Source organism: Coregonus lavaretus (assembly GCF_964263955.1).
Source record: "Coregonus lavaretus genome assembly, chromosome: 2".
Lineage (NCBI taxonomy): Eukaryota > Metazoa > Chordata > Actinopteri > Salmoniformes > Salmonidae > Coregonus > Coregonus lavaretus.
This window is the reverse complement of record NC_139989.1, coordinates 53,480,410-53,505,141: the sequence shown is the minus strand read 5'-3', so window position 1 is coordinate 53,505,141 and position 24,732 is coordinate 53,480,410. Positions and strand designations below refer to the sequence as shown.

Genomic DNA, 24,732 nt, shown 5'->3' with positions numbered 1-24,732 from the left:
CAACAAGGCATTACCTTGATGGCAGTTGCTCCAACGCCATACAGCAGAGTGATGAGGAAGAGTATGATAAAGGTGAAGGCTGTTTTCCCCATGCTGTCCCTGTCAGTTTCCATGGTGTTGCTGCATGGACAGTCAGTCAACACGAGACACTCTGCATGTGGATATGAGAACAGTGTCAGTAGGCAGTCAAGACGGTCACTCTTTACTCTGGTGCCCAGTCCCAAGCCCAATCCCAAGTCCCAACTTCTGGACACTTCTTGATGGCTCCTAAAAAATTTGCTATAGATCTTAGTTCTAATAATAGTTTCTCCATAGCTCCATTCATATTGTTACCTAGGGGGAGTATTGCATGTAGCCTTCATGTACAAGTGAGAGCTAAGTTCCCATGACACTTTCAAGAAGTGTCATAGGTTTGGGGCTAGGGGCTGATTTTGGAATTGGCATACTTTTAACTGTTTTATGGGAAACCTTGCATAGTACAGCTGTCTCCGGTATCAATCATAGTTGTGTTTCAGATAATACTGTGATATTTTGTAGGATGTGAGAAAGAAATCTAAAGCATGCATTGTGTATTTATTGGACTTGTGCATGCCTCACCTCCAATGACTAAGTTATAACTGAAAGCATGCAACACATTGAAAATCTAAAATGTGAGGATATCAAACCAGCAGTGAAGGTGACCCTAACTTGCTTTGGCCAAACGACACACTTGCCGATCAATGGGAACTTCCAACATCTTCTTGGCTTGGCTTGCTTCTTGTGAACGAACCCTAATCATATCTCATCTGTCTCCAAACCCATGGTGGGAGAATTTGAATCAATAGAACATACATATAGCATTTCTACAGGTGAGACACAGTAGAGGGAACAGAAGCACACAAAGCCAAACAACAAGAAGACAGGAACACCTGAACAAGTTCAATGCACTACATCTGATTACACCATAGACACGAGGAGAATATCTGAATCAGCAGTCAACTGTGTTGCTAATGCTAACGCTACACTTCCATAGCTCATTCCTGTCATCAGGGTAACATTTTAAGAATGTGAGTGGATATCACTTGCGTGCTAGATTACAGCTAGGTGTGCAAAATAAGCTTTATACTATTACATTATTCAGTGTCCACCATTACTGTATTCCAGATATACTTATATTGCATGATAATCATGACCTCATTGTAAATGTAATGCATTAAGACTATGCCTGACTTGTATTGTCTCTTTACCGCTAGTTCTACTTGTGTGAGAGCTGACATTTCCCCCAAAGAGAGATACTGAAGCTCTAACTAACCATCTGCTTTGCACAAAAGTGGGGGGACGGGACAGACATGAGTAGGAACTGCACAGGACATACATCAACAGGTTTATTGATTCAATCTTTTTATTTGGATTTTGATTCTGCACTTAAAAGACACACATCATGTCATGTCACAAACACAAACACAAACAACCATATAGGGTCAACACATAGCAACACAACACAAGGCAACACATCCTCTACTGGGCCTTGCACTGAGGGACATTCAAGCTGAGGTTGACTAGGTTGGGTTTGTTTGAGGTTCTGTCATGGGTTCTGACAAGCATTTTTGTGGACTTCGGAATGGTTTCATGGTACACTACGCAGCTATACACTTCACCATCCACCATCCAATCATCCATGCTCATGGTGAGCTGACCATATACTGAGTAATATGTCCTTCCTGTCTCAATAGCACTAGTGGTGTTGTATTGGTACTTTGTTGAATCCATTGTGACAAGTTCATCGTTAACAAGCCAAGCAACTAAAACCACTTTGGGGTAGAAGTCCTTGACGTAGCAAGTCAGGGTCACCATACCACTGCTAGTTTCTTCTGTAGGAGCCAAAAGAAACACAGATGGACGCTTTTCCATTTCACCTAGAAGCACAAGAGAACAGTTATGCCTTCTGTCAAAGCTCAGTAAGATATCTGTTCAAATGTCTTGGAGCGACACGTTGTGCTGATTGGGTTATCCTATAGTTAAGGAGTGGCAATGAGCCATCTGCAATTGCACAACTTTTCAAATGTGTGCAATATCATCGCATGATGAGTGTTAAGGGGAGAAAATAGGTAAAAGGGGGCTATGATGTAAAAACATGTGCTGCCATACGTTATCTATTTAACCAAATGGAAGATCTTTGGAATATATTGTACTTAACACCAAAGGCTAATCACAACCACTATGTGATTCAGAAACTACACCATCACCTTGAAAAATGACTAGTTTTAAAACACAAACATTACACAAGTATGTCAATTAAAAAATTAAATAAATAAAAACGTATCTTATTATACAGTAATTGAATTTGAATTTAAAATGGGGTGCCTCACCATTCTGCCTTCGGTATGATTCCTCTTCTGGAGATGGAAGATCTTTGTGCTCAACACTACAGATGAATGTTGTCCCATTACGCCACTCCTCATAACTGATTAGAATCTTGGCAGTGATTGAACGTCCCTCACGTTCGTCATATTCTTCATGGAGGATTTTCTTATCCTCGGTCATCCATTTGATGGTCTGGAAGCCTGCTTGCTTTGAAGTGACCCTGCACTCAAGGGGGACCTTTTCATCTAAGAAGAGGTTTTCTGGAGTTGGCTCAATGAATTGGAATTCCACATGTGTGTCACATACTGCACCTATTGTAAGAGGACACAGGGAAGAGGTTTAAAACATTTGTAATTCAATGCATCATCCCCCTATCAACACTAAAATAAATACATTCTGTTTTGATTATTGTTTCTATTCATGGGGTATTTCTCATGGTCAGTAATTTAGCAAAATGTAAACTAGCAGTTATATATACCAAACTATATAAAACAGAGACCAGCTGATACAGTGCTGTCCCTGGACAATACCTGATACCAAAAGAGTGTTTGAAGTTAATGAAAGAAATAATGCATGTTGAACAGAACCTTCTCTGAGCACTGTTTTAGTGTGTATCATAGCTACCAAGAGGGGACATTTTGATGGATTTTACTCACCAGAGGAGTACTTCACAGTCTTGGTCTGGTTTCCAGATTTGTGTACAAAGCGGCAGGTATACTCTGACCCATCTGTCCACTCAGTCTCGCCGACGCTCAAGAAGCTGGTTGCGCTGTACAAGGTGTTCTGTTCTCCCTTCTTTTCATCCTGACAGAAGTTTGTCACCCCCTTGGCTATTGGCTTATTGTTCTTCAGCCATGTAATATCATGATCTTTGGGTGAAAAGTCCCTTGCTAAGCAGGCAAAGGAAGCTGTTTGATTGTCTTGCATCTCCTCTTTTGAGGGGGTCATTACATAAAAAGACGGGGAGACGGGCTGAGGCTCAACTGAAAAACAAACATACACATATATGAACGCAGAAGCTGATGAACAAAACATATGAAGAGTTTCTTTCCAAAACGCTACATATCCATTTTCTAAATGAGCTGTTGTTGTTTAAATAACTAATGAACTAGGTTGGTGTGTTTTTTCACCATGTAATAATGGATTGGGGCTGTGCAATTACAGACGTGTTTGTTTGAGATCTATAATTTAATGGGTTCATTTCAGAGACATATAATCATGTTGTTTTTTTGCAAAACGCTATATATCAGCCCCACTCTCAGAGAAATAAGTAGTACTGCTAGGTTTTACACAGTCAAATGTAACAAATAATTACATTTTTAATAAAGAACTGTACAAATTATACATTTGTGACATCAATACAAAAAATTAAAAATAATGAATCAATACAGTAAAATTAGATTAGATCATTTACATTAGATTAGATCATTTACATTCGACATTTTAGTCATTTAGCAGAATATCTTATCCAGAGCGACTTATAATTGGTGCATTCATCTTAAGATAGCTAGGTGAGACAACCACATATCCGTCATATTAACAGTATACGAATATTCCATTCCAGCTAAACAATGGATATACAGCGTTTTGCAAAAAACTTGTTTTACTACACACATAAAATTGCTAAAGAAAAAAACTGGGGGCAGTAATATTTTACACGTGAAGGTAGCCATAAGAAATAATTTCTGGTGAAAAACCACAAAAGTGGAAGAATGTGTGGATATAGTGTTTAAGAAATAAACTCTTCATATACATGTTAACAGACATATGCAGATGCTGAGAGAGGAACAAGTATGCTAGAATGGAAAAGTGTTAATATGGCTTCTATGTGTACAATCAATTGGTGTTATTGCAGGGCCCCTGTGGGAATCATGTCCCGCAATTTTCATGCACAATACTCCTACCAACTTTTAAACTATGCACTTTCATAACCTGTTTTGTTGTTCTACTGTGCTTGCTCTACTGTGTGTGTATTTCTGGAGTGTTGCAGTGGTGGAGATGGAAAGGTCAAAGCTCTGTCCATAAATGGACTTGAATTGTGTCAATTGCTTATGAACGTATTATGTCTTAAATCTGTCAACCAATCAATGTGTAGGCCTATATTTATTTATTTATAGGGGACAGTGCACATTAATCAACATCAATATTACAATAATGCAACATCCATGCAAATGTAGCGGGGTTAGCCACAAGCGAATCTGCACCTGTAGTCCCAGGGCAAGTAAGGGCAATACACTGCCACAATACAAATATGGTTCAATTATTGAAGTGATCAAGCAGTTAAGACTGTGGACATAAAAGGATTATGCAGGCGAAGGAAAGCGATCAGGGCTCAAAACTTTGTGCTTGAGAGACATGGCTTAATTACCCAACGACAAGTTACCGCCGTTCCAACCCTCATCCTATCCTATCACCTACACTACAATCAGACTCATACCTAAATGGCTTGTTTTATAGCTGGTGACAGTGACACAAATGTTCCAGCGAGCAATTATTAGCTCTGCAAAGCTCTTCAAGTGGTCATCAACTATCTTAAGATGTAGGCCTAATCATGCATTTGTTGTTAGCCACTTCTATTCATCCTATAACACATTTGTTACTTTAAACGTGCATCAGGTATCTCATCAGACAAGGTGTTTTACTGTATGGCTAGGCCTACTAAGGTACAGAGTTTTCTGAAGTAGACTCTAAAGATGGATTCATTGGTCCAAGAAACCAACTTGACAAGTGAAGTAGTCCTAAGTATGATTGACCGAAAAAAACATGAACAAAAATGAAAATATAGGTGAATAGCTTTATATTATTTTTCTTGGTCGAAATGAATAAGACTTAATCAATTTATACACGCTTTATTATACACGTGAACGCACAATATGCTTTATACAAGCAGCCTATTGTACAGTAGTAGTCCATTGTAATTTCGAATAGCAGCAATGGAATTATACAACTAAACCATTTGCAATTCATCCATACTTCACAAGTTTATCAGCGTTGATATTTATTTTTTGACAGAATCATATTTACAAATTCGGTTTGTTATCGAATCTAATAATCTGCGAATCGATCGTCATATGTTTTTACTATCCTAATACGTGTAGATGAATATGGATAATAATAAGTTACCCTAACCTAATACTGTATTATTGTTATTATTATTATTATTATTATTATTAAATAAATTGATCAGTCAATTTATAAATGAGACTTACCTGGTTTCTGTAATATCACTTCCTTTGAGCCAGCTGAATGTTCCACGGCACATTGGAAAGTCTTCTTCTCATCCCAGTCTGATCTCTTCACGAGGAGCTGACTGACTCCCATGTACTTTTCACCGGTCTGGACAACCGGGTACTGGACAAAGTCAGTCAAGGCATTCTCGTCGGTGTCCTTCCATTTGAAGGTGAGGGAGGCAGGCGTAAAGCCGGTGGCAATACAACCTAGAGTCAGCATATCTCCGGCCCCGGAGCCACATTGCATCAGAGGGAACAGGGTCGGGGCAGTTGGGGAGGCTGTAAGAGAAATTACGTGTTACAAATAGTCCATAAAGTCCATCAAACTTTTGTTTCCCCTCTCAATATTGGGGATGACATTTAGGCCTAATCAATACATTTTCTGCATGGTAGATTACTAGTCTATGGCAACCCTTGTAGCCTTCAAGAATATAGGCTACATTATGAAAATAATAAATACAAATAAATACATAACAAAACAAAATAAATAACAGTTCTAAGGACCTATTCCATTGTACAAACATAATATTTTATTTTGTCTTAACTTTATTTAGCATTCCTTAGTAGGCCAAATATGTGATTTATTAAGAGACTATGAATGTGTTAGGATAGGATATTATTTATCCCCAAACTGTATCAAAAGTGTTATCAGAAACGCCTGTACAGAACTGATATAAGGCAGGTAGGTAGGACTGTATTTACTTTTTTGATTGATTAAATATCTATCCTTATATTTAAGAGATCAGTATCCAATCTAAACAATGCTTTGCCATCTAACAAAATGTGATTCTTACCTGATGAAACGGTTACCGTTGTTCCCTGACCCCAGTAGTCGAAAGCACCGTAGCACAGTGTTCAATGAACTTAGCTAGTGATATAAAAACGCAGTCTCCCTAGGCTTTATACCCTTTTATTCCCAACCAAAAATATATAGTCTATATTGCACTTTTAAAGCTTTGTTTTAAAATTACATGAATTCTTTTTAGTTGTTTTTGGCCAGATGATAAATATATTTCTTTGTTATAGCGTACCATTACTATTATTGATCCACAATTCAATTGAGCAAATTTAGCCTAGAATCGAGTTTTAATAACCTAGATCTATTTGACTATTTGAAAACTCACTTTCACATTTGATGAAATCATAATCATTTTCTTACCTGATGAAACGGTAACCATTGTGCCTTTTCCCCAGTAGTCAAAAGCATAGTCACAATGCAATCTTTCAATACGTGCAACGCACAAAAACTAACGCAAGCTAAGACCAAAAATACATCTTTCAAGCATTTCGGAGAGACTTTTGAATCAAAGTCAAACCTCGATAATAATGCAAAAATAAACAGAATATATATATATATTTTTTACCTGTGGACACGGTCACCATGGTCTCTTTCCCCCAGTAGTCAAAGTAGTTGTCACAGTGAATGGTCTGACCAATACTTAGTACAAAACAATAAAATCACTTTTTTCAGGTCTGAATGTTAAGGCTACTTACCAGAAGTTACCGTGACTTGGGTTCCTTTCCCCCAGTAGTCAAAATAGTCATCACAGTGATAATTGTATATCTGCCCCTAAACTAAAAACCCAACTCATTTCAAACTTAATGCTTCATTAACTTTATTTTGTGGCATCTTGATGATTCGCTCCTTCCCTGGGGAGACACACTTCCCATCAAAACGGAAGTGTTGCACAAAGTTAACTTTGACTGAAAGAGTGTGAGTTTTCTTCCTGTCCTTCTTTTTGATAGTGAGCCCCTGGGTTCTCTATCTTTATTTATGTTGTGAATGTTGATGAATGGGAAGCATCTTGAGCATCATCCTGATAGTTTAGTTATTTATCCTGATAGGGCTATTTCATACCAGATAGGTGCGACGCACAGGACCTACAATCAGTGCTCAAAATCTCTGTCCGTGTTTCACACTGTTGCTGATAGTTGGTCGTGAATGGTGGCCGTATTTCCCGATTTGACATGAAGAATCTTGGTTGGCGGTCAACGCAAACAGTTAGACGAAAACCATCTTTGGCTGACCAGTGCTTTGCGAGGCTGGTCATGGCCCACATCAAGGCCAGGATGCGAGACACACTGGACCCACTCCTATTTGCTTACCACTCCAACAGATCCACTCAAGATGCCATCTCCATTGTAATCCATACGGCTCTTTCAAACCTGGACAAGAGGAACACCTATGTGAGAATGCTGTTCATTGAATGCAGTTCAGCATTCAATACCATTGCTCCCTCCAAGCTTGTCACCAAGCTCACGGCCCTGGGTCTGGACTCCACCCTTTGCAACAGGATCCTGGACTTCCTGACTGGCAGACCACAGACTACAACACCTGAGGATTGGCAACAACACCTCCACTACACTGACTCTCAACAAAACCTCTACTGCAATGACTCTCAACAACACCTCCACTACACTGACTCTCAACAACACATCCACTACACTGAATGTCAACAACACCTCCACTACACTGACTGTCAACAACACCTCCACTACACTGACTGGCAACAACACCTCCACTACACTGACTGGCAACAACACCTCCACTACACTGACTGGCAACAACACCTCCACTACACAGACTGGCAACAACACCTCCACTACACTGACTGGCAACAACACCTCCACTACACTGACTGTCAACAATACCTCCACTACACTGACTGTCAAAAACACCTCCACCACACTGACTCTTAATAACACCTCCACCACACTGACTCAACACGAGGGCCCCACAGGGAGGTGTGCTCAGCCCACTGCTGTACCTCCTGTTCACTCACGACTGCGCGGCCAGGCATGACACCAACTCCATCATCAAGTTTGCTGATAACACCAGGGTTGTAGGCCTGATCATCAACAATGATGAGACAGCCTATAGGGAGGAGGTAATATAACTTGCAGCGTGGTGCCAGGACAACAACCTCTTCCTCAACATCAGCAAAACGAAGGAGTTGATTGTTGACTTCAGGAAGCAGGGAGGAGGATACGCCGAATCCATATCAATGGGACTGCTGTGGAGAGTCAGTGACTTCAAATTCCTCTGTGTTCAAATCACAGAGAACCTGACATGGACCCACAACACCACCACTCTGGTCAAGGAGGAGCAACAGCGCCTCTACTTCCACAGGCGGATGCAGAAATTTGGCACGTCCCCCCGGATACTCTTCAACTTCTACTGCTGCACCATTGGGAGCGTCCTGACCGGCTGCATCACAACCTCATTATGGAATCTCCTCCACTCTCGACCGCAAGGACCTGAAGATGGCCCAGTCCATCACTGGGGCCGTGCTCCCACCCGTAAAGGACATGAACTTCAAGCGGTGTCTGAGGAAGGCACGCAACATCATCAAGGACCCAACACATCCCAGCCATGGACTGTTCACGCCTTTACTGTCTGGTAGACGATATCGGAGCATCGAGTCTCAGACGACCAGGCTCAGAGACAACTTTTACCCACAAGCTATCAGACTGCTGAACATCTGAACCAGGACCGACCACCTGCACACCAACAGTTTCTTTGCACTGACCTTTCACACCTTAGCGAACATGCACTCGCTCACACATCCACTCACATGCCCACACAGTCTGTTCTTTCTGCTACTGCACGGGAATTGTACCGGAGCGCCAAGTCTGGGACCAAAAGGCTGCTGAACAGCTTCTACCTCAAAGCCATAAGACTTCTGAACAGTTCATTAAATGGCTACCCGGACTTTCTGCTTTTCACCCATTACCTACATGTAGATAGTACTTCAATCAATCACCTAACCAAACCTACATGTATATATGACTACAATCAATCACCCCAACTACCTCGTACCCCAGTACACTGACTCGGTACCAATACTCCTTGTATAAGCCTCTATATAGTCTCGTTATTGTTATTCTATTGTCTTACTATTTTATTTTTTATCTATTTGCTAATTGTCATACTTTTTAACTGCATTGTTGGGAAAGGGCTCGTAACTAAGCATTTCACGGTAAAGTCTGCACTTGTTGTATTTGGTGCATGTGACAAATAACATTTGATTTGATTTGATATGCATAAAACACACACACACACACACACACATCATGACTACTGCTATTGGACTTATATAATTATTGCACAAACTTATTGCTTAATTCAACACTTTTCTCTCCATATTCCCCCTCCCCAGCATATACAGTGGGGAGAACAAGTATTTGATACACTGCCGATTTTGCAGGTTTTCCTACTTACAAAGCATGTAGAGGTCTGTAATTTTTATCATAAGTACACTTCAACTGTGAGTGACGGAATCTAAAACAAAAATCCAGCAAATCACATTGTATGATTTTTAAGTAATTAATTTGCATTTTATTGCATGAAATAAGTATTTGATCACCTACCAACCAGTAAGAATTCTGTCTCTCACAGACCTGTTAGTTTTTCTTTAAGAAGCCCTCCTGTTCTCCACTCATTACCTGTATTAACTGCACCTGTTTGAACTCGTTACCTGTATAAAAGACACCTGTCCACACACTCAATCAAACAGACTCCAACCTCTCCACAATGGCCAAGACCAGAGAGCTGTGTAAGGACATCAGGGATAAAATTGTAGGCCTGCACAAGGCTGGGATGGGCTACAGGACAATAGGCAAGCAGCTTGGTGAGAAGGCAACAACTGTTGGCGCAATTATTAGAAAATGGAAGAAGTTCAAGATGACGGTCAATCACCCTCGGTCTGGGGCTCCATGCAAGATTTCACCTCGTGGGGTATCATTGATCATGAGGAAGGTGAGGGATCAGCCCAGAACTACACGGCAGGACCCGGTGAATGACCTGAAGAGAGCTGGCACCACAGTCTCAAAGAAAACCATTAGTAACACACTACGCCGTCATGGATTAAAATCCTGCAGCGCACGCAAGGTCCCCCTGCTCAAGCCAGCGCATGTCCAGGCCCGTCTGAAGTTTGCCAATGACCATCTGGATGATCCAGAGGAGGAATGGGAGAAGGTAATGTGTTCTGATGAGACAAAAATAGAGCTTTTTGGTCTAAACTCCACTCGCCGTGTTAGGAGGAAGAAGAAGGATGAGTACAACCCCAAGAAAACCATCCCAACCGTGAAGAATGGAGGTGGAAACATCATTCTTTGGGGATGCTTTTCTGCAAAGGGGACAGGACGACTGCACCGTATTGAGGGGAGGATGGATGGGGCCATGTATCACAAGATATTGGCCAACAACCTCCTTCCCTAAGTAAGAGCATTGAAGATGGGTTGTGGCTGTGTCTTCCAGCATGACCACGACCCGAAACACACAGCCAGGGCAACTAAGGAGTGGCTCCGTAAGAAGCATCTCAAGGTCCTGGAGTGGCCTAGCCAGTCTCCAGACCTGAACCCAATAGAAAATCTTTGGAGTGAGCTGAAAGTCCGTATTGCCCAGCGACAGCCCCGAAACCTGAAGGATCTGGAGAAGGTCTGTATGGAGGAGTGGGCCAAAATCCCTGCTGCAGTGTGTGCAAACCTGGTCAAGACCTACAGGAAACGTATGATCTCTGTAATTGCAAACAAAGGTTTCTGTACCAAATATTAAGTTCTGCTTTTCTGATGTATCAAATACTTATGTCATGCAATAAAATGCAAATTAATTAATGTGATTTTCTGGATTTTTGTTTTAGATTCCGTCTCTCACAGTTGAAGTGTACCTATGATAAAAATTACAGACCTCTACATGCTTTGTAAGTAGGAAAACCTGCAAAATCGGCAGTGTATCAAATACTTGTTCTCCCCACTGTATGTACATTTATATTTTTATTCCATTGAATTTATTTAAAAAAAAATCTTATTATTGTGGCCATGTTGATAGCTGAACTTGCAAGTAAGCATTTCATTTTACTATGTACCATTTGTATCCTGTGCATTTGAACAATTGAACTTGACTTGACTTAAATCAGGGTTAGGCAATTCTGGTCCTGTAGAGTGCAGTGTGAACAGACTTTTGTTCCAGCCCAGCTCTACCACCCAGTTTCACCTAACCGGGGCCTAAATGGATGATTAGTGGATGTTTGAATCAGGTGCTTTGTGCTGGTACAAAAATTTAGTATTTTACTGATAACATAGTAGGAGCTTGCATAGCATTGTGCAGTGACATTCACCTTTCTGAGGTATTATTAGTCCAACAGCAGGTAGGCCTACTGTCATCCCTGTATGACATCAGATCAAGCTTTTAGGAGTTATTATCACTGAAGTAGTAATTCACCTCTGCACTTAAAGGCTGGGGAAGCTACCATTTATCCCAGTGTACAAGTCCAGTCCAGATTTTGATGACTCTCAAGACACAACCAGTGATGACTCAGACTTGGACTCGGAGTTGAGCAATAATAATTATGATAGTTTATTACATTTGTAAAGCGCTTTTTATTATACAACATTCATCTCAAAGTGCATAAAATAAAATAGAAAATAGAAAAATAGTAAAAAACACATAATAATACATAACCTAACCTAACCTAACCTACATAATATATAACCATATCATGAAAGCAACAATCAAAGTCGAGGAGGAAGGGTAGGCCAGCTGATAGAGGTGAGTTAAAGACCTGCTTTAAAATCTCCAACAGTCTGAACAACCCTGAGATTATCTGGAAGGGAGATCCATAGGCATGGTGCGATGGAGGAAAAGGCACGGTCCCCCATTGTGAGGAGCCTGGTCCTGGGGCCATGAAGGAGTATAAGCATGGCTTGAATGTAAGGTGCGTGGAGGTTCATAGGGCAGATGTGGCCATCTATGGCAGGGCGGATGCTGCAGGAGTTGGTGATCTGCTGGGGTATGCTTATCAGCATTGCTTCTGTCTTGCTGCTGTTGAGTTGGAGGAAGTTATTCTGCATCCAAGATTTGACCTCTTCCAGACAGTTCGACAATGTTGACAAAGCAGATGATGAGTCAGGCTTTGTTTTAATGTTCACCTGTGTGATGTCTGCGTAGCAGTGTAATTGGACACTGTGTAGTCTGAAGATCTGATCAAGTGGGAGCATGTAGAGTAGGAAGAGGATAGGTCCTAACACCGACCCTTGTGGGACACCGCAGGTTATGGTGGACTTCTCTGATCTTGCCTCACCAAGTGTGACGTACTAATTGCGGTTAGTGAGGTAGGAGGTGAACCAATGGTATATTTGTTGTCAGAAAGTCTCTCTCCTTTGCTTAATTCAACATAGTTACAGTAGCTACTGAATTAGCTAGCTATCCTGACTAATTTGCAATACTGTAAGATGGTTAGCTTTCAGCTTTCCGTAACGTAAGTTCAAAGATTGTTGGAATTTAGCTTTTAGCACTACCAAGGGAGTTGTTACTCGACTTTGGATTCAAGGACTCTGACTCGAACTCTAGGGACTCGACTTGGACTCAAGGTTTAGTGACTTGACTACATCACTTCAGGGAAAATAACTGTTTTGCTTATACCTAGCACTTCTAAATGTTTGTCAAACATGAATTGGCAAATATTGTGTAGTGTGTTGACTAATAATGTGGGCTGAGGGAGGGGAGGACATGTTGCCACTTTGTGACAGTTGTTTATAATAATATAATAATATGCCATTTAGCAGACGCTTTTATCCAAAGCGACTTACAGTCATGCGTGCAACATTAGGCAACATTGTGGTGCCACACAACTTTTCTAGTTCCAGAGCTGTATGGCATGTAGTAAAAGCGTATCCAACTCAAGTCCTCAGGCTGCATTATCTGCCGGTTGTCATCCTTGCCTTCAGGGACTGAGTTCATTGGTGGGCCAGGCGTGTGGACTCTAGCTACATAATGGCATCAATTATCTCAGAAACAAGAATTTGGTTGTTACTTGGGAGGCAGGTAGTCTAGCAGTTAAGCGTATTGGATCAGTAACCAAAAGGTCACTGGTTCAAATCCCCAAGCAGACTAGGTGAAAAGTCTGTCAATGTACCCTTGAGCAAGGCACTTAACCCTTATTGCTCTGGATAACAGCCCCTACTAAAAACATTTGATATACATAAAATATATTTTAGATTAACTTTGACAGTACAATTGAAGAACAACCCTGTGAGGCTAAAGACTGAATGCTTGCTGATTTAGAGAGTGACATTTGGACACGCTGTTTCATAACATAGTGGTGGTTTCTGAGGGCTCTATCTACCCTCAGTCCAGAGGAGGTTTTAGTCAGTGTGACCATGTTATGAGGAAACACCTGTTCCCTCAGTGTGGTGAATGGCATGGCTGGTTTCCTGTCTGTTACTGCTCATTACATAAACAATATCCAGTGTGGATACGCTCTGCCCAAAGGCCAAAACATTCCCACTATGTTTATGTTATTTTAGTTTAATCATCATTCATTTGTATGTTCATCTATGTTTCTGTCCATCCATACATCAACTCATATCAACATCAGTTTTATGACAAATGATATGACACTGTAAATGATTTTGGCAAATGTACTTACTTGTTCAACTAATGATTAGAGACCTGTCATTGCTACCTCTTATCATGAATATGACTTAGCTAATTTTAGGCAAATATTTTCAGATCTGCATAGCTCAGCTAAGAAAAGTGTCAACCCATTGTTGTTTTGACAATACCTTTTTAGTTGCCTTGTCTTTTCACATGTCATATCTAAAGAAAACAACAAGTATTTTGTTTATGTATAACTATGGTATAAGGTCTGTGTAATGCACAGTTGGATATCAGTATTTGATATTTGGTATTAGTGCACTAAATCTGCACTAAATATTTTTGTATTGGGTCAGGTATTGTTTTATAAGCAGTCCTATAAGCTGTCACTTGGCACAGAGTGGGCTGATGTTTCAGTAAGTATGTGCTGCCATGACCAGCACTTGGGCTGAGGTTTTTGTATTGGTGTGTATCACTGTGGCTGCCCCCATACACAGTGACACACACCATTACAAAAACCCACTTCAAATGCTCCCACAGCAAGAGTAACATACTTATGTGCTAATTTTTTTTCATTTGCAGTCAAAATTTGACGTTTGTCGAAACGTCTATGACAAATAATTCTGTTTTAAAAATGTCAATATGTGACTTTTTAAGACCAGCCAATTAAATGTTTGTTCCAAGTATGATGAAAAAAGAAAAAGCAGGAGACCAGCTAGTTTAAAATGATGAACATAATGTAGTAATATAATGTTTAAGTGCAGCCAGAATTCAATGGTTGTTCCAAATATTACATAAAAGGAAAAGCATGAGACCAGCTACCTTAAGATAATGAACATAATATTGAAAAAAGGGAATATGAAAAAAGTATTTGATTGTTTCAGTGATTTTCCATGCTTTTTAAGCGCAAATAGAGTTTCTAAAACATTTTTTTTTATGTCTCAAAAAACTCTATGACAAAAAACAGTTATATTCAACATAGCCCATATTCATTCTATCCAGAATTTACATTTACGTCATTTAGCAGACGCTCTTATCCAGAGCGACTTACAGTTAGTGAATAGATCTTTTTTTTTTTTTTTTTTTTTTATACTGGCCCCCCGTGGGAATCAAACCCACAACCCTGGCATTGCAAACGCCATGCTCTATCAACTGAGCAACATCCCTGCCGGCCATTCCCTCCCCTACCCTGGGCCAATTGTGCGCCGACCATGAGTCTCCCGGTCGCGGCCGGCTGCGACAGAGCCTGGATTCGAACCAGGATCTCTGGTGGCACAGTTAACACTGCGATGCAGTGCCTTAGACCACTGCGCCACTCGGGAGACTCATATCAGGTGTATTCCGAACATTCGGGTGGGTGAGGTAACCACTTGTTCTGAGGTTTTTGTACTGGTGTATATCATTGTGGCTCCCAGTTTACACAGTGATACATGCCAGTACAAAAACTCATGCCACGTAGTGACTCCCTCAATAAAACTATTTGTTATTTTATCTACAACATTGACAAAGCCTATTCCCCCTCAGGAGACTAAAAAGATTTGGCATGGGTCCTCAGATCCTAAAAAAATTCTACAGCTGCACCATCGAGAGCATCCTGACTGGTTGCATCACCGCCTGGTATGGCAACTGCTTGGCCTCTGACCGCAAGGCACTACAGAGGGTAGTGCGTACGGCCCAGTACATCACTGGGGCAAAGCTCCCTGCCATCCAGGACCTCTATACCAGGCGGTGTCAGAGGAAGGCCCTCAAAATTGTCAAAGACTCCAGCCACCCTAGTCATAGACTGTTCTCTCTGCTACCGCACGGCAAGCGGTACCGGAGTGCCAAGTCTAGGTCCAAAAGACTTCTCAACAGCTTCTACCCCCAAGCCATAAGACTCCTGAACAGCTAATCATGGCTACCCGGACTATTTGCACTGCCCCCCCACCCCATCCTTTTTACGCTGCTGCTACTCTGTTAAGTATTTATGCATAGTCACTTTAACTCTACCCACATGTACATATTACCTCAACTACCTCAACTAGCCGGTGCCCCCGCACATTGACTCTGCAACGGTACCCCCCTGTATATATAGCCTCCCTACTGTCACTTTATTTTACTGTATATATAGCCTCCCTACTGTCACTTTATTTTACTTCTGCTCTTTTTTTCTCAACACTTTTTTTGTTATTGTTTTATTCTTACTTTTTTTGTTTGAAATAAATGCACTGTTGGTTAAGGGCTGTAAGTAAGCATTTCACTGTAATGTCTGCACCTGTTGTATTCGGCGCATGTGACCAATACAATTTGATTTGATTTGATTTGATTTGACACCGTGGTTTTTCCCCAATAACCTTTCATTACCAATCAACTTTAAAAAATCTATCATAATAGAATTCTAGATCATGTTTAGGCATAAACTGTTCACTTCATACCAACTGTATGTCCAATTCTCATCGTTAAATCTTTCTCCGTCATTAACAGATGATAAATATGTTGGTAAAACAGTAGAATTAAAAATAATATGACCTATGAATATATCAAGCATGGTGAACCAAACGTATGAGAAACACACTACACTCTTCACCTAGTTTCTGCCCTAACACACACTCTAAGCCCAGCATCAGTGTTAGAGATGGGGAAGGGTTTTTGTCATGGGCTGTATCACTGTGGCTGTTATACTGCACTGTCATACATCCCTGTACAAAAACCCCTCTCCTGTCTAGACTAGGGAATTTACACTGTAGTGAAGGCGGCTCTGTGAAACATTAGACAGTGATCCCCTTTCTCTCAATATCAAAAGGAAGCATCTGTTGTGTTCTGTACAACATTGTTTCCCAACAATTGATTAGGAACAATATGGTGTCAACGTCTTTATGGAGGAAACATAAAAACGTCTCATCAATCATTCATGTAGCCTATCAACTAACATCAGATGGAGCGCTTGACATTGCTATACCTGTATATCAGTAGTTGGCGACATAGAATGTTTCTAAATTATGTTACAGTAGAAAGAATACTCCTTGGACTAAGGCAGTATTTGATATGACTATAATAGGAGACATGGTATTCGATACCTCCTGTAAATAAAGCTAAATGTCTGGACAACGTGATTACCATTATTGTTACATCTTAAATTTAGATTTTAGTCATTTAGCAGACGCTCTTATCCAGATCCACTTAGTGCATTATTTTTTTTTCTTCTTCATACTGGTCCCCCGTGGGAAACGAACTCACAACCCTGGTGTTGCAAATGCCATGCTCTACTAACTGAGCTACACGGGACTATAGGATGTCAGGATAGACCACATTTAAAGGGTGCTACACTATATATTTATATAGACAGGCATGTTTGAAAAAGAAACATGATTGTCATTCAACAATTTGGCTAAAAACATCACGGTAGGAATCACTATGAAAAACCCCCATCAACATCTAAGAAGAATGTCAGAGACAAGAGCTTGTATTTCTGCTCCTGGTATTATATTATTTGATCTGCTAGGTGAATGCAGACAATTCAAATTCATAGCAGTGAAATGCTCTCCCATATCGGTCCAGAGTGAAGTCAGTGTGTACACAGTACAATCTTGTCAACCCTCATGTCTATGGAGAGGTTTTTGTATTGATCTTTATCACTGTGGCCACTCCTGTAGACAGTGACTCACGCCATTACAAAAACATATGTCACATACAGCCGCAATATCCTCTCAGTAAAACTCACTGATACCTCCCATGTCTCCATGTGGACCATGTCTTTTCCAATCCTGTGTCATTTACAACCACCATGGAAGTTCAATTCAACCTCATTTTTAGATCACATGATTTACAGTGTACAGAAAATAGTTGTTCCCCAGTGTATGTCTGTTTTAAAGTTTTAAATGATGAGATTTCTTTCTCTGAAGCAGGCCTAAAGAGTATGGACATTTGTTTGAGTTGATAATGTGTAGAAATGTACAAGCCCGTTTAGGTTAGCTGCCTATAGACAATCAGAATGTATATGCCTGTATGCCTTTTGTGTCAGCACTCTCACACTCTGTGCTTGGTAGAGGTGGTAGGTTTTTGTCATGGACTGTATCATTCTGACCCACTATATGGCACAGTGGTTCAACCCTGTACAAAAACCTCCCCACCACTCTGTGCAGGGCCAAAGCTGGAATAAACATGTGCAACTTCTCACAACAACCATAACATGATCTATTGATTTTGATCTGATGAATAGTATGTCAAATTATGTTTTACTACTTATTAATAACTCTTTGATTAGTTTGTGCTTTCAGCTTTTGCTCTGTCAGGCATTTTGACCATGACAATGATTAAAGAACCTTGCTGAGGACAGTTTTATACACAGTAATTACGTTCATTTTAAGTTCTTATTTAAATTTACAAATGCTGTTTTTTAAATTTAAAACAAATACATTCTGTTGTCAGAATCCAATAATTGGAGTAGCTGTTTACATTTTTTCTCTTGTAATTGCGAATGAGATGAAGTAGGTAACCATTTTCCACCACAGTGGGTTTTGTTATGGTGTGTAACACTGTGCCCCCGTAGTTATCACGATGACACACACCCACACAAAAACCTCTCCACACACCAGAGACATCCATCAGGGACCTGTCATATTTCCCTGGAGTCATCAAAAATCTCTCTGATTCAATAAATTATCTTATGTTTACCTTGGAAATGTGTCTTTAACCAGTAGAGTTGATCTGCTCAGATATTATAAACCGAATGTAAATAAAAAAATGGCATCTGGACCCAGTGGGATTCGGCTCTCGCTCCCGAGGGCATATAATGGGACGGCTGCCGAGTGCCAGGGGTTCCTGCTCCAGGTGGAGCTCTACCTGGCGACCATCCACCCGGCTCCCTCGGGATACGAGAGCGTGTCCGCCCTCATCTCCTGTCTGTCGGGGAGAGCGCTTGAGTGGGCCAACGCCGAATGGGGAGGAATAGACGCAGCATTGGTCCGCTATGAGGATTTCACCCGCCGCTTCCGGGCGGTCTTTGATCATCCACCGGAGGGGAGAGCGGCGGGGAAACGCTTGTTCCACCTCAGACAGGGGAGGAGGAGCGCACAGGACTTCGCACTGGACTTCCGGACCTCCTCGGCCAGCTCGGGATGGAATGAGAGGGCCCTGATCGACCATTACCGGTGTAGTCTACGTGAGGACGTTCGTCAGGAGCTGACATGCAGGGACACCACCCTTACCCTCGACCAGCTGGTGGATCTATCTATATGGCTGGATAACCTGTTGGCCACCCGTGGACGTCCGGATCAGGGTCCGTCCATTCCATCCCCCAGCACCTCCGACCCTAACCCTATGGAGCTCGGAGGTGCTGCTCCTAGGGTGACCGGAGGGTGGGGCGTTTCCTGCACCAAGTGTGGCCGCAGAGGGCACACTGCTGGTCGGTGTTGGGGAGGTTCCCCAGGGAGTCGAGGCAGCAGGCAGGTCACTGGTGGACCATCTCAGGTGAGTAGGCACCTGACTTCCCCAGAGCTCCCTGCTGCGCACATGTATGTTGGTATAGAATTTCCTGAGTTTTCCCCACATTCCCAGCATAAGGCGCTAGTTGATTCAGGCGCAGCTGGGAACTTTATTGACCGTTCCTTTGCACTTAGATTAGGGATCTTCAGGACAGCAGCTCTTGATAAGCAGTTAAACACACCATCTAGTGAAAGTCTGAAGTCACACCATGAAGGAAGTATTATTTACTGTAATAAGAGACTGGCCCTCATCTCTGCCACATATAATACAATAAGTATTATTCTGAGAGAATAATGTTGAATAGTGCTGGAGATCAAACCAAACCAGATCTTGGCCAACAACTTCCTTCCCTCAGTACGAGCATTGAAGATGGGTCGTGGCTGGGTCTTCCAGCATGACAACGACCCGAAACACACAGCCAGGGCAACTAAGGAGTGGCTCCGTAAGAAGCATCTCAAGGTCCTGGAGTGGCCTAGCCAGTCTCCAGACCTGAACCCAATAGAACATCTTTGGAGGGAGCTGAAAGTCCGTATTGCCCAGCGACAGCCCCAAAATCTGAAGGATCTGGAGAAGGTTTGTATGGAGGAGTGGGCCAAAATCCCTGCTGCAGTGTGTGCAAACCTGGTCAAGACCTACAGGAAACGTATGATCTCTGTAATTGCAAAAAAAAAGGTTTCTGTACCAAATATTAAGTTCTGCTTTTCTGATGTATCAAATACTTATGTCATGCAAAAAAATGCAAATTAATTACTTAAAAATCAAACAATGTGATTTTCTGGATTTTTGTTTTAGATTCCGTCTCTCACAGTTGAAGTGTACCTATTATAAAAATTACAGACCTCTACATGCTTTGTAAGTAGGAAAACCTGCAAAATCGGCAGTGTATCAAATACTTGTTCTCCCCACTGTATATATTAAAAACATGGGGGATTGGAAGTGATGCAGACAATTACATTGATATAAGTTTCAATCTATCTGCAATATTGAGCTAATCTACCCCGACCCCCCAAAAAAAATTCCCCCAAAAATATATCAAAATATTAAAATATCAAAACATTTAAAATAAAAGAACAGCTCAAATAAGCAAAGAGAAATGATAGTCCACCATTACTTTAGGACATGAAGGTCAGTCAATACGGAACATTTCAAGAACTTTGAAAGTTTCTTTAAGTGCAGTCGCAAAAACCATGAAGGATATGATTAAACTGGCTCTCATGAGGACTGCCACAGGAATGGAAGACCCAGAGTTACATCTGCTGCAGAGTTCAATATTGTTACTAGCCTCAGGAATTGCAGCCCAAATAAATGCTTCACAGAGTTCAAGTAACAGACACATCTCAACAACAACTGTTCAGAGGAGATTGCATGAATCAGGCCTTTTTGGTCGATTTGCAGCAAAGAAACCACTACTAAAGGACACCAATGAGAAGAAGAGACTTGCTTGGGGCAAGAAATACGAGCAATGGACATTAGACCGGTGGAAATGTGTCCTTTGGTCTGGAGTCCAAATTTGAGATTTTTGGTTCCAACCGCCGTGTCTTTGTGAGACGCAGTGTGGGTGAACGGATGATCTCCACATGTGTATTTCCCACCGTAAAGCATGGAGGAGGAGGTGTGATGATGTGGGGGTGCTTTGCTGGTGACACTGTCTGTGATTTATTTAGAATTCAAGGCACACTTAACCAGCGTGGCTACCAAAGCATTCTGCAGCGATATGCCATACCATCTGGTTTGGGCTTAGTGTGACTATCATTTGTTTTTCAACAGGACAATGACCCAACACTCTCCAGGCTGTGTAAGGGCTATTTTACCAAGAAGGAGAGTGATGGAGTGCTGCATCAGATGACCTGGCCTCCACAATCCCCCGACCTAAACCCAATTGAGATGTTTTGGGATGAATCGGACCGCAGAGTGAAGGAAAAGCGGCCAACAAGTGCTCAGCATATGTGGGAACTCCTTCAAGACTGTTGGAAAAGCATTCCAGGTGCAGCTGGTTGAGAGAATTCCAAGAGTGTGCACAGCTGTCATCAAGGCATAGGGTGACTATTTGAAGAATCTCAAATCTAAAATATATTTTGATTTGTTGAACACTTTTTTGGTTACTACATGATTGCATATGTGTTATTCCATAGTTTTGATGTCTTCACTATTATTCTACAATGTAGAATAATAGCAAAAATAAAGAAAAACCCTTGAATGACTAAGTGTTCTAAAACTTTTGACTGGTAGTGTATATACAAAAGTATATGGACACCCTTCTAATTAATTGATTTGGCTATTTCAGCCACGCTCGTTGCTGACAGGTGTATAAAATTGAGCTCACATCCATGCAATCTCCATAGACAAACATTGGCAGTAGAATGGCCCGTACTGAAGTGCTCAGTGACTTTCACCGTGGCACCATCATAGGATGCCACCTTTCCAACAAGTCAGTTTGTCAAATTAGCCCCAAAGTGGTAAGCCACACAAGCTCACAGAAAGAGACCGCCGAGTGCTGAAGCGCACAGTGCGTGAAATAATAATCTGTCCTCGGTTGCAACATTCACATCTGGAAGCAACGTCAGAACAACAACTGTTTGTCAGGAGCTTCATGAAATGGGTTTACATGGTCGAGCAGCCACACACAAACCTAAGATCACCATGCGCAATGCCAAGTGTCGGCTGGAGTGGTGTAAAGCTTGCCGCCATTGGACTCTGGAGCAGTGGAAACGCGTTCTCTGGAGTGATGAATCATGCTTCCCCATCTGGCAGTCCGGTGGACGAATCTGGGTTTGGTGGATGCCAGGAGAACGCTACCTGCCGAATACATTGTGTAAACTTTAAAGTTTGGTGTAGGAGGAATAATGGTCTGCGGCTATTTTCCATGGTTCGGGCTAAGCCCCTTAGTTCCAGTGAAGGGAAATCTTAACGCTACAGCATACAATTACATTCTGCTTCCAACTTTGTGGCAACAGTTTGGGGAAGGCCCTTTCCTGTTTCAGCATGACAATGCCCCAGTGCACAAAGTGAGGTCCATACAGAAATTGTTTGTCGAGATCGGTGTGGAAGAACTTGACTGGCCTGCACAAAGCCCTGCTCTCAACCCCATCGAAAACCTTTGGGATGAATTGGAACGCTGACTGCGAGCCAGGCCTAATCGCCCAACATCAGTGCCCGACCTCACTAATGCTCTTGTGGCTGAATGGAAGCTAGTCCCAACAGCAGTGTTCAACATCTAATAGAAAGCCTTCCCAAAAGAGTGGAGGATGTTATAGCAGCAAAAGGGGGACCAACTCCATTTTAATGCCCATGATTTTGGAATTATATGTTTTACGAGCAGGTGTCCACATACTTTTGGTCATTTAGTGTATCTCCTAGATATAGGACAGACACTTCAAAACCTTATTCCTTATGATTGATTTTATGACTGTCTGTTTTGCCATTCATTAATGTGTTATTTATGAAAGTGTTATTTATGAATGTGTTATTCAATGCATAGAACTACAAGACTCTGTCTGAACCCAATCATACTTTCCTGTGCTTAAATGGTTTTCACAGACAAAGTAAAATTATACAAATGACTTTCCCCTTGTTGCGTGCCCCTCAAATGATACAAATATAACAACAGCCTGAGGGCACTGGACTTTAAACAACGATTCAGATGTAACCATGTGCCATTTAATGTATTATCTGACCGCCACCAGTGCTCCCAAGTCAAAGTTCCATGTGCATTCATTTTTTGAGTGTTCCAAAAAATAATTAAGATTAGGAAAAGTTGAGGCACACCTCAGAGTTTCTCAAGGCACACCAGTGTGCACCTGCACATCGGTTGGGAACCACTGATTTAAGTTACCAAATCAACAACTTAGAAAAGTGACCTACGTTTGAATGAAATGAATGACTTGTATGACATAGAAGATAATTCCAACCTATTGTAAATTGTGGAAAAATACATTGTTTGTGTAGTAGCCCAAATATCATACCCCCAAGACATGGTACGACATGCTAACCTTTCACCATTATAATAACAGGGGAGGTTCAACTTATTTGGGGAGTATGATGTCTGTGTGTGTCTGTGTGTGTGCCTGTGGTTGTGCGTGTGTGTGTGTATCGTACACCAGTATTAGTCTTTAACGCAACAAGGACAACAATGAATGACATCAAAGAGGACAACAGGGGACACACCTAGTAAATGGCTATTCTGACCCACAGAGGAGTCAATAAGGAAACACAACGACACAACACACACATGAGTTACCCATGGACTTCGACACACTCCTCTCCTTAGGTGCGGTGTTGTTGTCCGAGCCGGCGTACTTGACGGCGCATGTGAAAAGCACGTTTGTCTCCCACTTATCCTTGGTGGTGGTGAAGACGCTGGTGACAGAGTAGTTGCCTTTCGGGGTTTTCTGAGGAGGGCTGGTGACCCCCTCCTGGTACTCGCCGCTGCCCACCTTCCACATGATGTAGACATCACAGAGAGATGGGCTGACCACCAGGCACACCAGAGTTCCCCTCCTCCAACCGATGCTGTAGACGTTATTAGTAGGGAGCCTTGCACTATAAGGCACCATTTAGTTCCATGTAGTTGGTTGTCTTGTATTCTTTGAGGTATAACTATCTCTAAGTTTTATTAGTCATATCTACAGGATAACTTGCAGGTTCCTTCTCAACAATAAGAAATAATAAAAGCTAATAATTCGAACATTAAGTAACTGGCTTAGTAGAATAGAAAAAACATTTTAGAAAAGGTATAATTCAGGAAGGCACAATTAAGTACATATTAACACATTCAATTGCAGACACATTTACCAGTGAAAACAACCATAAAATATAACATGCTGTTCCTCTAATATCAATTAATTGAAATCATTTAAATTAAATGATTTATATGGATTATGGTGATGACAATTAACACTCAATTCAATATGGGCTAAGATGAACTCTGCTCATATTATCATACCCTTTAATTGGTTTATGTGTTGACTCCTACATTTTCATTTTCATAGGGTCAATTTCGACTTAAAGCAAAGCCTACATAATTAACCAATTAAACACCAATCACAAACAGTGAAAGAAGTATGTGAGGAGATGACCAAGCAATACTGCCCTACCTAGGTGTGCTACACTAACAACAGTATCCAAGTTATAATTTCAACGTTCCTCCATAAAACAATGATTTATCTACAAACCATATACATTTAACTGCATAAAAAAAGAAAAAAATACGATGTCTTACCTGATGATATTGTGACCATTGTCCCTTTCCCCCAATAGTCAAAGTAGCTAAACACAGTGTGACAAGGGCATATGCCAGGCAGTACAAAAACTACCCTCTTT

General features: G+C 41.4%; 1 gene segment (V, D, J or C); it reads right to left on the bottom strand.

Annotated features, from left to right (window-relative positions):
- Positions 1-1,357: 1,357 nt before the first annotated feature.
- On the bottom strand, positions 1,358-6,966 carry LOC311144527 (Ig mu chain C region membrane-bound form-like). The segment is given in 5 exons: positions 6,938-6,966; positions 5,553-5,852; positions 3,000-3,326; positions 2,349-2,654; positions 1,358-1,895 (listed from the first exon to the last, which is right to left on the bottom strand).
- Between the last annotated feature and the right edge of the window lie 17,766 nt (positions 6,967-24,732).